At 37.9% G+C, this 16,647-nt stretch overlaps 1 non-coding gene across 1 annotated transcript; it reads right to left on the bottom strand.

The window, feature by feature from the left end:
* Positions 1-16,221: 16,221 nt before the first annotated feature.
* Positions 16,222-16,324, bottom strand: LOC130036242 (U6 spliceosomal RNA). The gene has a single exon (XR_008794295.1). It is a non-coding gene; the product is annotated as a U6 spliceosomal RNA (small nuclear RNA).
* Between the last annotated feature and the right edge of the window lie 323 nt (positions 16,325-16,647).

The raw sequence follows: 16,647 nt of genomic DNA, 5'->3' as shown, positions 1-16,647 counted from the left end.
TCCATGACATTGGCAACTATCGCCCGATCTGCCTATTGTCTGTCATCTACAAGTTGTTCACTCGAGTCATCCTGAATAGGATTGGCAGAACACTAGATGAAGGACAACCATGCGAGCAAGCCGGGTTCCGCAAAGGATTCAGCACCATCGACCATATCCACACGATAACCAAGCTCATTGAGGTTTCTCAGGAGTTCAAGATGCCGCTCTGCTTAACGTTCATTGATTTAAATAAGGCCTTTGATTCTGTTGAGACGGAAGCGGTCATTGAAGCCCTAGCCAATCAGGGCATTCAAGCCCAATACATCAGGATCCTCCGTGAGCTGTATTGCGGATTCACTACCAGGATCTCACCATTCTACAAAGAAGTGATCGTTGATGTCAAGAGAGGGGTGCGGCAGGGTGATACCATTTCACCGAAACTCTTCAGTGCCACCCTCGAGAACATCATGCGACTACTGGAATGGGAAGGAATGGGAGTGAAGATAGATGGTCGGCAATTACACCACCTCCGCTTTGCTGATGATATTGTTTTAATAACACCAAACATCAGCCAAGCGGCACAAATGCTGGCCGACTTTGACGTGAGTGTGGAAAGGTAGGACTACAGCTGACGTATATAATAAAACATACAAAATATTTTCACTGACTGTGTATATTATTGTCATGGTTTATGGCCCATACCACGTCTAGAACAGCATTTTGGTGTTAATAAAAATTATACTCAAGTATTCAAATGCAGGGTATTACATTTCTTCTGAACTCTGCCTTATTTAAGTGTCAACTATATAAACATCTTATTGTATTCCTTTCCAGTGTTGGCATGGAAGTGGGGAGAAAGGGACCCTATACACTGCTGGTGGGAATGCTGACTGGTTCAGCCATTTCAGAAAACAGTATGGATGATTCTCAAAAAATTAGAAATTGAGCTCTCATTTGACCCAGCAATATCACCCCTGGGAATATATCCTGGAGAGGCAAAAAAGTATAGTCGAAATGACATCTACACTCGAATGTTCATTGCAGCACTGTTTACAATAGCCAGAATCTGGAAAAAACCCGAGTACCCAAGAAAACATGACTAGTTAAAGAAACTTTGGTATATCTACACAATGGAATACTATGTAGCTGTTAGAAAAGATCAAATCATGACCATTGCCTATAAGTGGATCAATATGGAAAGTATCATGCTAAGTGGAATGAGTCAAAAAGAGAGAGACAGACATAGATTGCATTCATCTGTGGAATACAAAGTAACAGAATGGAAGACTAGCACTCAAGAATAGTAGAGATAAGTACCAGGAGTTTTGCTCCATGGCTTGGAAGTTGGCCTCACATGCTGGAGGTAAAGGCAGCTCAGATAGAGAATGGAACTTGAGGTAAAGTGTGGTTGGAGGACCCACTTGGAATGGGAGATGTGCGCTGAAAGTAGACTATAGATCAAACATGATGGCCACTCAATACCTCTATTGTAAACCACAACACTGAAAGGAGTGAGAGAACAAAAGGGAATGCTCTGCCACAGATTCCGTGTGGGGTGGGCGGAATCGCATGGGGTGTGTGTGGGAAGGCTACTGGGATCATTGGTGGTGAAGAATGGGCACTGGTGGATGGATGCGTACTCAAGCATTGTATAAGTGAAACACAAGCACGAAAATTTGTAATTCTGTAACTGTACCCCATGGTGATTCATCAATAAAAAATTTTTTTTAAATGTTTGGAAGAATTCGCTAGTGAATCCATCCATTAATTCTTTCCTTCTGCCTGGTTTGGGGTACTTTTGATGGTCCTTTCCTAAGATCTTAAGCTATGAAGTCAAGTTATTTATGTGGGTCCTATCTTCCTTCCTAAGAAACTCTTGCAGCACTGTAAATTTTCCCCTTAATACAGCTTTAGTTTTGTCCCATAATTCTGGTAAGTCGTGTCTTCATTCTCATTTGTTTCCAGGTATCTTTTGATTTATTACTTGATTTCCTTCCTGACCCACTTGTTGTTCAAAATTGAGTTGTTTAATTTCCAGGTATTTGATTTGGTTCTCTGCATTTGAATGTGATTAACTTCTCTCTTCAATGCATCGTGATCTAAAAAGATAGTTGATACAATTTCTATATTCCTGATTCTATTGAGGTATTGTTTTGTGACCCAGCACGTGGTCTATTTTGGAGAATGTTCCGTGTGCACTGGAAAGAAATGTTTATTCTCTCTCTTTGGGATGTAAAGCCCTGTATAGATCTACTAGCCCTCTCTCTTCTATTTCTTCCCCCAAAGTCAGTGTTTCCTTGCTGAGTTTTAATCTTCTTCAACTATCTAGAGGTGATAAGATGGTGTTGAAGTCTCCAACTTCTATTGTGTTGCTAGTAATGACCTTATTAAAATCCTTTAGCAGTTGTTTTATGTATTTAGCTGGTCCCTCATTAGGTGCACATACATTTAGGAGTGTGATTTCTTCCTGCTGTACATATCTATTGATTATTAAAAAATGGTCTTCTCTGTCCCTTCTAATCTTTTCCACCTGAAATCAATGTTGTAAGATATTAGGATAGCAACCCCAGCTTTTCTGAGGGAGTTGTTTGCTTGCAGGATTGTTTTCTATCCTTTGAAGTAGAGACTATGTTTGCTCTGACTGTTCCAATGTGCTTCTTGTAGGCAGAAAAATGTTGGATTCAGTTTCTGAATCCATTTTGCCACCTGTGTCTTTTAATTGGTGCATGTATGCCATTGGCATTGAGAGATATTATTGGCATAGGGTCTTGTGCCATCTTTCTGTCTATGTTGTGCTTGTAGAATTTTTTTTCTTGCCCTTTTAGTCCTTGTTTTAAGTTTGGTTTTAAATCTATAAAGCTCCTGAGCTGTTGTTTATCCATGAAATAGTGTATAGTTCCTTCAAGTTTGAGTGAAAGTTTAGCTGGATAAATTATTCTTGGTGAGGTGTTAATTTCATTGATTTTCTTCACTACATCCCACCATTATCTTTGGGCTTGAAGGGTTTCCTCTGATAGGACTTCTGTAAATCTAAGGTGTGATTCTTTGTATGTGATTTCCTTCTTTGACCTTGCTGCTTGTATTATTGTGTCTCTACCCATGGCATCCATCATTCTGACTATGATATACCTTTTTATTAGGTCTCTTTTAGCTAGCACACTTCTGCCTCCTTGGATCTGGATGCCTGCATTCTCCAGCTCTGGGAACTTCTCAGTGATGATATCTTTAACTGTGGCTTTTTCATTGGGGTTGCCTCCCTGTCCTTCTCGTACTCCAATGATTCTCGTGTTGTTCCTCTTGATTTCATTCCCTAGGACTCTGATTCATCCTAAAGCTATTTTGAGGTCTTTTCCCATTGTTTGTTATTGCCTGTAAGCTTTCTGCTGCTCATCTTCAAGCTTACTTATTCTGTCTTCAGCTGTAGTCATTCTACTGTTGAGGGCACCCACTGAGTTTTTTATTTCATCTACCTCCTGAGTTTTATTGGCTGTCCATTCCATTATTCGTTTCATGTCCTCCTTTAACTTGCTGAATGTATGTTCCACCTTTTCTTTGAGTTCATTGAACATCTTCAACATTTCATCTCTGAATTCTTTTTTGGAGACATCCTATTTGTGGGTAATTCCTGTTGAGGACTCTGGACTCTTCTTCATCCTCTCCCCGTGGTGGGGATTGTTTCTTCAAGTTGTTGTGGTGGTATGGAGGTGGGACCTTCCTTTTCACTATCAGTATTCTTCTCTTGCTTTGAGAAAGGATTCTGGATGAGCTTGGTTGATGGAGGTGGCTGTTTCAGTATACTTTGATTGGACTAGGCCAGTGGTCTATAGCCTAATGTGTTTGGGATAGGCAGGATGTCCACTTTAGAATAAGGAAATGGAGGTTTAGCTGTGAGTCCAATGTGCTGGGAAAGGGGGAAATAAGCTGCCGCTCGGAGGCTACACAAAGCATGCTGCCATACCTGTGGGTGGGAGGGGCCGCTTATGTCCCTGCTGCTGTCATCTAATACCCTCTGCGGTGCTCCTGACGTTTCTGGGCGCCATCTTTTGGCGGTGCTCCGCATTTGCCTCTGCTGGGGCTGGGGTCTTGCAAGGCCCTGAGGTTGGGTCTGGGCCCATGGTTTGTATTTAAATTTAGGATTAAGCTGTTATTATATAGTACCTTGAAAAAGAACCTAATTAATCATCACTAATAAAACTGATTAAAAATAGGGAAAAAGAGAGTATATTGATTTAACAATAATGCTGAATTATCTTTTTCCAAAGGAAAGTCATAGTACATAACAATAGTAAATTGGTCATATAAGGACAAAAGATAAAATTGTTATTTTTAGCAAATGGATAGCTTACTGTATGAAAACAGCTTACAAGAAAAAAGTACTAGTTGACATGAAAAAAATTTGCAATAACTTGCTTTGAGAAATTGATGCATTTATTTTCTAAGAGTGATGGTGTATTTTACTATAATTTAATAAAAGGAAGTTTTCTTTACGCACTCTAATTGTGAACAAAAGAACTATAGGCTTCTTGTAGTTACTTATATAAAAGTAGCAACAAAATTAGATTAAAAACCACTCTAACATAAAGTCATCTAAAACATGAAATATTTTATGAGCTTTTGATCAAGATGCATGCCCCTAGACACAGGTGAAATGAATATGTATAATTTTATTAGACTATGTATAATATAATTATTGTATAATTGCTACAGGCTATAAATTTTACTTAAATTTCAACTTTAACTTCTAACTGAGAAAGACAGTTCTTAACATATTACTCTTGAACCATGTCAATAATATTTTAAATTCTGTGCCAAAAACTTCTATATTTTAAATTGTAGGACAATTCAAATGTATATAATGAACTTTGTCATTTTACTTTTTAATTAAAATGATCTCCTTCAAAAATGTGGTTAAATCACTTTTCATAGTTAACCACATACTTCTTTATTGTCTTGAAAAAAATTTTTTCAATTTTACACTTAGTAATAGCAATTTTCTACCTTGAATCATGGAAACTTCTGAACATGCCTCCTTTCTCCTCACAGACAGTGGAGTCACTGATGATAGGAAATTGTGTCTTTGTTTATTTTGTTCATTGAACATGCCTGTCGTGATGACTTGGGGGAAAGTACATCTAGACATTTCTTCTGGCATTGAGAAAGAAATCAGCTCCTGGGGGTAGACAAAACCAAAATTCCACTCAGAGACTGCATATTTTCTAAGTGAGGCTCTGGGTGGTCTCATGGATTACTGGAAATAATCTATTACTAAGTCTTCTCAAATATAACTAGCATTAGGGCACCCAAAGAGCTCAATGATAGATTTTAAAAAAGGAACTCTTCTCATAAAAATGTTCTCATCTACTTGGATAAAATTTCCTCCACTTGGATGTTAAAAGCTCCATTTAAACAGTTATAGTAAATTTACTTCTTATAATATGTTCAGCAACGTCATTTTGTTGAGCACAGTCTCCAGGGAGGAAGGTCCATTCCACTGTTCTGTAAGGTAAATGTGGTCTTTGATTTTTATCTTTGTCCTTTTAAGAATTTTATTATATCTATATGTATTGCTGTTGTTATCATTAGTGAATGTTAGGCGATCAATTTATTTCTTTCAGTGGTTTTCCAGTCCTTTGTCATTTCTTATACTGTGTAAGTGTTTTAGATAGAAGTACAAAATTCAATTACATCATAAAAAATAGGGAATACAGATGACCAAGAAATTTAGTCAAAGTCATATATTGGGACCCAGATGCTCAATTCTACAACTGCACTTCTGTAGCTGCAAGTGTCTCCTATTCCAAATGGGAAATAGTTGCTCCCACCTTCATTCTTGAGCAAACGGATCCATCAGTGTTTCCACAAAAGAGGAATGGAACTAGAACAGTGACCTCAAACAGGAGCCTAAATGTTAGCTGCCTTTCGGTCAAAGAATCAAGAAAGTCTTTATCCACCTTTAAGGCACCTTTATAATACAGAACCACCACTAGAGCAAGTCAAGAAGTCACGAATCTCCTAAACTAGTTTAATCTAGTTTAATCTGGGATTAAAAACCTAAACTAGCTCAATCAAGAGGTAAAGTACACTGCTGATTTAGTTTAATCTGGATCTTCAACAGTTGCAACTAGAGATTTCACTTAAGCTGCATCACCACTTGTGCCTTGTCACCTTCACAAGAGCCCTGGCAAAGAACTAGAATTTGTAATATTTCCTTTGTCCATAAAAAATAAGAAATCATAATATTTGTCCATTGTCTGACCAAAAGTCATGATAGAATTCACAGTTACTGTATATTTTTATTATCCATTCATGGGCTTTTCCTAATCTCAAGTTTTAACTAATGCACATGTATACAACTGGGATGTCCAGACCAGGAGTAGCAACAAGGTATAGTAACATTACTCTTAACAGTATACAGAGATATTATTCATAACAGTATAAGTCATAGTGCCTAAATAATCGTTTTAAAATTGGGGTAAAATAAATGACCTAAAGAAACAGTATATCATTGACTGAAAAGATAATACAGACTCTTTTGAACTATTGATCACAAAATATGAAGTATAGCAGAAGTAATAAACAGCCACAAAAGGGTTTCCCCCCATAACACTTAAATCTCAATAAAATTAATATCTTATATATGATCAAAAAAGATAAACTATGCCTGTCAAAGCTTATTTTAAACTAATTCTTGATGAAAAGGTAAAATTTAAATGTATAATGAGTTTTATATCCAGAGGTGAAGAGACAGTACAGTGGGTGGGGCATTTTCCTCGCATGCAGGCAGCTTGGGTCTCATTGCTGGGCCACCTATTGTCCTTTGACGCCTCCCAGGAGAAATCCTTGAGACCAGAGTGAGGAGTTAGTCTGAGCACAACTGGGTGGGTCCAAAAACCAAAGGGAAAAAATCATCTTCAAATAAGAGAGTATCATGAATCTGAAGAGAGTGAATAGTGGTCATGAAGGTATTTTGTAGAATATCACATCTGTAATTTGCTACTGTAGCACTGTCCTCCCGTTGTTCATCGATTTGCTTGAGCGAGCACCAGTAACATCTTCATTATGAGACTTGTTGTTACTGATTTTGGCATATTTAATACTTCACGGGTAGCTTGCCAGGCTTTGCCGTGCAAAAATTGTTTTAATATATGGGGAAATACATGAATGAATATGAGTTAAGCGTAGGATGCAAAACTTGCAGTAGTCGATCAAAAAAATTCTTATTAAAAACAGGGGAGGGGCCCGGAGCCATGGTACAGCACTACCTGGGACAATAAAGGCACCTCTCCTCTTCACCCCCTTCCCAGGCAAAACAGGACCCAAAGCATACTTCTTGGCTAAAGTAAAAATCATCCTTTCTAAAGTGTAAAAATCTAGCTTTATCAATAAGTCATTTATTGATGCCTGATTTTTGTCAGTGTGAGCTTGGTTTACACAGTAGAAACCAAGAAGTTTAGTGTTTCCTAACTGCTAGACAAAAACAACCAACCTTCATTCTGCTTGATTATCAAGCAAAGGCTGTGTGTGGAAAGGTCAGAAGCACTTATTCTTGATTACTTGTCCCCGAGACAAGGTCACAGCTTTTGTGAATTTTTCACTCCCTGGGATATCATAAATATGAGAAGGAATTCCTTTCAACATGGCAAACACCTTCTGGGTCTTTATCCTAACACTTCAGATCCTCATCACGAAGTGACAGCATTCTGACACTTACCGAAAATTGTCCCCAGTGTCAGGAATTTGACTGCATTGAATTCGGTCCCCGAGGACAGGATGACATGTGTCCTTGTATTCTGGTTAACCTATTAGACGTCCACCAGCATTGTCCATTTGAAATGGTGAACAATTTTGATAATAAAAATGAGACAAAAATCATTTAAAAAATCAAATCATATGTTAATGATATTAGAAAGATCAATGGAGAAAGCTGTTTTATAGAAAATTTTCATAATATATCAAATTCTACTCCACCCTTTCCCTTAATTTTTTCCCCAGGTTAAGTACCTACCATAGATATATAATCAACAAAGAAATGTAATGAAATATTTCAAATCTTAAAATTTTTATTATTTTCAAAAGGAAATTTCAAAAAGGAGATAGTATCCACTGTACTATCTCTCTAGTCTAGATATAAAATTCATTATACATTTAAATTTTACCTTGTTACCAAGAATTAAATTGAAATAAGCTTTGAAAGACACTGCTTATCTATTTGGTCATATGCAAACCATTTATTTTATTGAGATTTAAGTGTTACGGGGGAACCTTTTGTGGCTATTTATCACCTTTACTATGATACTTCATGTTTTGTTCTCAATGGCCCAAAATAATCTGTATTGTAACATGTACAGAAAACAAATATAGTGATTGAATATATAGATTATTCTTCAAAACACTTTTCAAATGCATAATTTAAATAGTCATTTTAAAAATATATTCTCACTCTCAGCCAGGTCTTACTTTCTCTGTTGAATTAAAATACTGGTAGCACTGATTCTTTTGTCATCCAGTGAAAAATGTTCCCTTAGGAATGGGACCAATAGTCACTGTGATAAGCTGGACAACATTTCCATACCAAAGAAAAGGACAGCTGAGTATTTTAAATGGTCACATATTAATTACATTTAATAGGCTAAATAAAAAATAATATCAAACAGAATAAAACATGCTGTTTATTGTCCTTGAAATAACTATGGAAGTCTGCCAAAAGCAAAGCTCTTTTCTTAGCATTTATTATCAAATGGACCACTTCTCTGAAAGTCACATTCTAAATTACTATTGATGCTGTTGTGTTTACTGTCTTACCTCTACAAAGACTGCGACTGCTTCTCTGCTAATTGTCACCCGATGAAGTTTCCCATCAGCCATAGTTTTAGAGCCAAGATTAAAAATATCAGGTTCCTGGTGTCTGTCTAGTTTATATGTGATTTGCAAACTTCCTAAAGAAGGGGGAAATGGCATTTTTAACTAAAACAGAATTCCATAAAGAAAAAAGGAAAAAAAAAACCCTTCCAGTGTGGAACCTAAACCTATTACTTGGTGTTCAGTTCAATTTAAATCTAATGTGTATTTATTTGGGCTCACCTGATAATTAATATTTCTATTCAATAGAGCCAGTCTGAGTTGGGGAAAAACCCAGAATCAGGCTCTCACCAGGCTGTTAGAGGCAGAAATAGGAACGTGCAGGTGGGCTTGTAAGAAAACCCAAGACAAACCAGGACTAAAATATGACCTGTGACCACTTAAAATTTCCACTGATCAGAACAGCACTCACTTGTGTGAAAAGGACCCCAGTATAGAATGGCTTTTTTTTTTCAGATATAAGCTTTTCCATCCTAAGAGACAGTAAACCAAAGAACAAGTGTTTATTGAGCCTATGTCTTCTAGATTATGTCTGTGCCAGGGTTGTTGTAATTTACTGGATTTTGATCTTTTTGTGTACACATCCTGTCATTGTCACTGTCCTCCCGTTGTTCGTCGATTTGCTCGAGCGGGCCCAGTAACGTCTCCATTGGAGACTTTGTTGTTACTGTGTCTGGCATATCGACTACGTCACGGGGAGCTTGCCAGGCTCTGCCATGCGGGCGAGATACTCTCGATAGCTTGCCGGGCTCTCCAAGAGGGGCGGAGGAATTGAACTCGGGTCGGCCATGTTGGCTGCGAGCAAGGCAAATGCCCTACCGCTGTGCTATCGCTCCAGCCCTGAAGGCCAAATTCAGAGTGCCCTATTTTACTCTTAATTTCAATAGTAAAGTTTGTTACTAGTTGTTTTCTCTTGCTTCTGTCCGAAATCAACATTTGGGCCTTTTTTTTTTCTCATTCTGGAATAACCTATCATGCATCTGGATTTTATTTGCACTTAAATTGTTCTTCCCTTTTCTTTTTGCCAAAATTCTACCAAGTATGGGTTGTATATTCTCCGATAGTGGGGCTGTTACAGCAGCTGCTGGCTCTCAGGTTATTGTCCTCAAGCAATCAAGATTGAAAGCAATAGATGGAGATCATATGGTCAGATTCAGAAAAGATTTTGCTCAAGGGAAGTAAAAGGAATGTAGGCAAGCTCCCAGATTATGAGGAGGGATTCCAAAGAAGAAACGTTTTCCCTTTTCTAGGTTTTCCTTTTTTTAAAAAAAAAAAAAAAAAGAAGTGGGGTGAGGGGAACATTTCTTTATTGTGACTCAAGAATGTTGGCCACTGAAACAAGGGTGAGGACGCTGAGACAATTATCTTCTGTTGTCTGGTCATCTGGAATTCATCCATCATTATCCTGCAGGGCCAAAGTCATTCAGCTTATCTATCAGGTACCACCTTGGTCACCCTTCTGACATTCCACACTGATAATTCCTTTCATCAGTCCAAATCTCTCCCAGTCTATTCCTTTTTGTCCCTATCATTGTCAAAGAACTTTAACCTGGAAAATCAACATCCCATTACTAACTATATGCAGAGGTTCCCATAAAATATTTCAAACTGTAAAGAAAGAAATTTCTACTTTTAAAAAGATTTGTTTCATTCTCCAGTCATTAATTACATAATTTAGGGTTATGTCTGTCATAATGGAACTAACATAATGTAAACATAACATAAACATAAACATAACATAAACATAAACATAACAAATATAACATAAAATAAAGTTACTAACCATTATTAACAATAAAATAAAAGCCTCCCAGAAAAAGATTTTCTAGGGCCAGAGCAATATTACAGGGGATAAATAACTTGCTTCAATCCCCGATATGACGTATGATTTCCTGAGCCCACCATGAGTGATCCTTAAGCACAGAGCCAGGAGAAATTCTTGAGCACAGCTCAGTTTCAGTTTTTTATATCATGCATTTCTATTCTTTGCCAAACTCCTTTCTTCTTTTCCAGTGGGTTGGAGTAACCTTTGTTTTTGTGCTGCACCAGTGGTGCTCAGTGCTTACTCCTAATTCTGTGTTCAACCCTAACTCCTGGTGGGGCACAGGTACTGGAGATCAAAATTTTAGGCTGCTTTCAAGAAAATAATTTTCCTGTTATATTCAAGCAAATTCCATTCTCTGGTCTAGGAGTCACTTTTTTTCTTTAGATCTCTTAAGGTGGGAATGCAGGGTTTAAAAAAATATTTTAAATTAGATTTTATTGAATCACTGTAAGATAGAGCATTTCAACGCTGTTAATGATTTGGTTTCAGTCATACAATATTCCAACACTCATCCCTCTACCAGTTGTAATTTCCCTAGTTTCCCTCCAACCCCTCCAAGCCACCCCTCTCCCCAGCCTGCCTCTATGGCAGGCACCTCTCTTCTCTCTCTCTTTCTCTCTCATTTTAGGCATACAGATACAGATGCTGAAAGGTTTGTATCCCTTTACATACTTTCAACACTCAGTTCTTGTCCAGAGTGATCATTTTCAACTAAAGTTGTCATAATGGACCCTCTTCTATTTTAACTACCCTCCACTCCCATAACCTTATGGTAATTTCCAACCATTGACTAATCATCCAGGCCTGTTTTTTCCTGGCCTTAGATATTAGTTTCATACTACTTTTTTTATATCCCGCAAATGAAAGCAATCATCCTGTACCTGTGCCTTTCCTTCTGACTCATTACACTCAGCATGATACTCACCAAGTCCATCCATTTATAGGAATATTTCATGACCTAGTTTTGCCTAACAGCTGTGTAGTATTTCACCATGTAGATGTACCATAGTTTCTTTATCCAGTCATCTTGTTCTCAGGCACTCAGATTGTTTCCAGATTCTGACTATTGTGAATAGTGCTGCAAAGAACATAGAAGTGCAGATGGTGTTTCTGCTGTGTGTTTTTTTGACTCTCAGGGTTTTCCCAGAAGTGGTATTTCTGGGTCAAATGGGAGCTCACTTTCTAGTTTTTTGAGAAATGTCCATGTTGTTTTCCAAAAGGCTGGAACAGTTGACATTCTCACCAGCAATAAATGAATTCATCACTTTCTCCACGCATCTGAATCAGCACTGGTTGCTCTTGTTCATTTCGAAGTGTGGCAGTCTCTGTGGCGTTAGATGATATCTAATTGTTGTTTTGATCTGCATCTCCCTGATGATTCGTGATGAAGAGCATTTTTTCGTGTGCCTTTGGTCATTCAAATTTCTTCTTTGAGGATGTTTCTGTTCATTTCTTCTCTCTCTTTTTTTTGATGGATGTGGATTTTTTTTCTTGTAAAGTTCTACCAGTGCCTTGTATTCTTTAATATTAATCTGTTATCAGATAGGTATTGCTGTCTTTGTATCTTAGTCACTGTTTCTTTTGAGGTACAGATGTTTCTTAGTTTAATATAGTCCCATATGTTAATCTTTGCTTCCAATGTACTTGATCAGTGATGTTTCATCTTTGAAGATGCCTTTAGCTTCAATGTCTTAGAGTATTTTGCCTATGTTTTCTTCCATGTACCTTATGGACTCAGGTCTGATGTTGAGATTGTTGATCCATTTGATCTGACTTTTGTGCATGGTGGTAGAGGTCAGAGTTCATTTTATTTTACATGTAGCAGTCCAGTTTTCTCAGCACTATTTATTAAAGAGACTTTCCTTGGGGCCAGAGTGATAGTACAGTGGGTAGGGCATTTACCTTGCACACAGCCAACCTGGGCTGCAGCCAACCTTGGTTCGATCCCTGCTGTCCCATATGGTCCCCCAAGCACTGACAGGAGTAATTCCTGAGTGCAGAGCAAGAAGTAACCCCTGAGCATTACTGGATCTGACCAAAAAATTAAAAAATGTGCTTTTCTTATTCCAGTTCATATTTCTTGTTCCCTTATCAAAGATTATGTGACATTATATTTGAGTTCTGTACCAGGATATTCAGCTTTATTTTATTGGTCCGTAGGTCTGTCTTTATTGCAATGCCATGCTGTTTTTAATTAATACTGCTATATATGTAGTACAGTTTGAAGTTAGAGAAGCTGATGCCTCCCATCTTTTTTTCAAAGGATTACTTTAGCTATTCATGGGGGTTTATTGCTCCATAAAAATTTCAGGAGTGTTTGATCAATTTCTTTGAAAAATGTCATGGGTATCCTTATAGGCACAACATTGAATCTATATAATACTTTGTGGAATATTGCCATTTTGACAATGTTAAATCCATCCAATCCATGAGCAGAGGCTGTATTTACATTTCCTATATCCTTTTTTATTTTTTGAAGTAGTATTTTGTAGTTTTCTTTGTACACGTTCTTTATCTCCTTAGTTAAGGTGATTCCAAGGTACTTGATTTTCTGTGGCAGAACTGTGAATCAGATTTTTTTAATATCACCTTCTTCTCATTCATTCTTTGCATATATGAAAGCCATGGACTTTTGGGTACTGATTTTATAACCTGCTAATCCATATACAACTCTATTATTCCTAGGAGCTTTTTGGTAGAGACTTTAGGGTTCTCTAAGTATAGTATCATGTCATCTGCAAATAGTGAGAGCTTGATTTCTTTCTTTCCTATCTGGATATCCTTAAGATCTTTTTTCTTTCCTAATTGCTATGGCGAATTCTTCCAGTTGAATAGAACTGGAAAGAGTCAGCAACCTTGTCTTGTTCCTGATCTTAGAGGGAAGGCTTTTAGTTTTTCACCATTGAGAAAAATGTTTCCTGTGGGCTTGTGGTAGATGGCTTGGCTGTATTGAGGAAAGTTCCTTCAATTCTCATTTTGTAAAGAATTTTTATCATGAATGGGTGCTGAAAATTGTCAAAAGCTTTTCCTGCACCTATTGGTATGATCATATAGTTTTTATCTTTTCTTCTGTTGGTATGTGTAATATGTTGATTGACTTGTGAATGTTAAACCATCCTTGCATCCCCAGGATGAATCCTACTTGATCACAGTGTATGATCTTTTTGATAAGTCACTGGATTCTATTTGCTAAAGTTTTTTTTGAGAATCTTTGTGTCTGTGTTCATCAGGGATATCCATCTGAGATTTTCTTTTTTGTGGAATCTCTGTCTGCTTTGGGTGTCAGGGTGATATTTGCCTCATAAAAACTGGGAGTGTTTCTGTTTCTTCAAATCTCCTGGAAAAGCTTGAAAAATATTGGCAATAGGTCCTTTTAAAACATTTGAAAGAATTCCATCTGGGTCTGTGCTTTTGTTTTTGGGAAGGCTTTTGAGTATCATTTCTATTTCCTTGACAGTAATAGATTTGTTCAGGTATTCCAAATCTTCTTGGTCCAGCCTTGGGAGGTAATAAAAATCCAGGAATTTATGTATTTCTTTAAGGTTTTCTTGTGGGTTTTTTGCCTTTTTGGGGGGATCACACCCAGCGAAGCTCAGGGGTCACTCCTGGCTCTGCACTCAGGAATCACTCCTGGCAATGCTTGGGGGACAATATAGGATGCCAGGGATCGAACCCTGGTCAGCCGCATGCAAGGCAAACACCCTACCCGCTGTGCTGTCGCTCCGTTTTGTGTCATAAAGGTTTTTATTTTTGTGTCATAAAGATTTTCAAAGTAGTCTCTATGAATTTCTGAAGTTTCTGTTGTGATGTCCCCCTTTGCATCTCTAATGCAGTTTATTAGGTTTCTCTCTCAGTTTCTTTGTGAGTCTTGCTAGTGGCTTTTTTTTTAATTTTATTGAATCACCGTGAGATAGTTACAGGCTTTCATGTTTGGGTTACAGTCACACAACGATTAAACACCCATTCCTCCACCAGTGCACATTCCCCACCACCAATATCCCCGGTATAACCCCCCTTTCCTACCCTCCCTCTGCCTCAGTGGCAGACAGTATTCCCCATACTCTCTCTCTACTTTTGCACATTATGGTTTGCAGTACAGACACTGAGAGTTTATCATGTTTGGTCCATTATCTACTTTCTGCACACATCTCCCATCCTGATAGATTCCTCCAGCCATCTTTTTCTTAGTGATCCCTTCTCTATTCCAGCTGCTTTCTCCCCTTTGCTCATGAGGCAGGCTTCCAGCTACGGAGCAATCTACCTGTCCCGTGTATCTACTATCCTAAGGTGTCAGCCTCATGTTATGTTGTTTTATACTCCACAACTAAGTGCAGTCCTTCTATGTCTGTCCCTCTCTTTCTGACTCATTTCACTTAGCATGATACTCTCTATGTCTATCCATTTATAAGCAAAGTTCATGACTTCCTCTCAGCTGACAGCTGCATAGTATTCTACTGTGTAGATGTACCAAAGTTTCTTTAACCAGCCATCTGTTTTAGGGCACTTTGGGTTGTTTCCAGATTTTGGCTATTGTCAACAGTGCTGTAATGAACACATAGGTACAGATGTCATATCACTGTGCTTTTTTGCATTCTCAGGATATATTCCTAGAAGTGGTATTGATCTTGTTTATTTTCTCAAAGAACTAAACCCTGATTTTGTTGATCTTTTGATTTTTTTTTTTTTAGTGTGTGTGTTGGGGCGGGGGGGAAGGGGAGATTCCAACTTATTTATTTATTTATTTATTTTGCTTTTTGGGTCACACCCGGATATGCACAGGGGTTACTCCTGGCTCATTCACTCAGGAATTACTCCTGGTGGTGCTCGGGGGAACATATGGGATGCTGGGAATCGAACCCGGGTCGGCCGCCTGCAAGGCAAACGCCCTACTCGCCCTACCTGGTGTGCTATTGCTCCAGCCCCCAACTTATTTATTTTTGCTTTAAATTTTATTATTTACTTTCTCCTGCCTGGTTTAGACTCCTTTTATTGGTCATTTCCCAAGATCTTAAACTGTGAGATTAAGTTATTGATGTGGGCGTTTTTTCCTTTCTGATGAATACTTCCAGAACTTATAAGCTTTTCTCTTAACACACTCTTGCTGTGTCCCACAGTTCTGGTGGTTCACTCTCATTTGTTTCCAGAGGTCTTTCGATTTCTTTTTTGATTTCCTCTCTAACCCACTGATTGTTCTGTAGTAAGCTGTTTAATTTTCAGATGTTTGATTTGATTCTCTGTTTCTGTGTGTGATTCTTCTGTTTTCAGTGCATCAATGGTCTGAAAAGATAGTAGATATAGTTTCTACCCTCTTAATTTTACGGAGGTATGTCTTGTGCTCCAGTATGTGTTCTATCTTGGAGAATGTCCCATTTGCACTGGAGTATAATGTGTATTCAGCTTTTTTTTTTCTGGTTTCCAACTATAATTGGTTGATAGTTATTTATTTTTTATGGGTTTCTTGTTGAAGTATAAAACATTGTTTTCGACATAACAGTCAAAGGACCCTTGAGTTAGCTACTTTTATAGAACAGCTTGGTTATTGATACGCCAAGAATAAAAATATGGAATGCTTCATGAATTTGTCATCCTTGTGCAGGGGCCATGCTAATCTTCTCTGTATCATTCCAATTTTAGTATATGTGCTGCTGAAGCGAGCACTGTATTCAGCTTTTTGAGGATGAAAAGTTCTGTATATATCTACTAACCCCCTCTTACATTTCTTCCCTCAAATATACTGTCTTCTTGCTGAGGTTTAGTCTGGTTGATCTATTGAGAGGTGACAAAACAGTGTTGAAGTTTTCAACTAATATGTTGCTCTCAATGTCTTTCTTCAAGTCTATTAGCAGTTGTTTCAAGTATTTTGCTGGACTCTCATTTGATGCATGTCAGGCAGGGCATTTGCCTTGCATGTGGCCCGGTCGGCTGACCCAGGTTTGATTCATTCACCCCTCTCGGAGAGCCTGGCAAGCTACCTAGAGTAT

This window comes from Sorex fumeus, unplaced genomic scaffold, assembly GCF_029834395.1.
Source record: "Sorex fumeus unplaced genomic scaffold, SorFum_2.1 ptg000063l, whole genome shotgun sequence".
In the NCBI taxonomy this organism is placed as follows: Eukaryota; Metazoa; Chordata; class Mammalia; order Eulipotyphla; family Soricidae; genus Sorex; species Sorex fumeus.
This window is presented reverse-complemented; position numbering and strand designations above follow the sequence as displayed.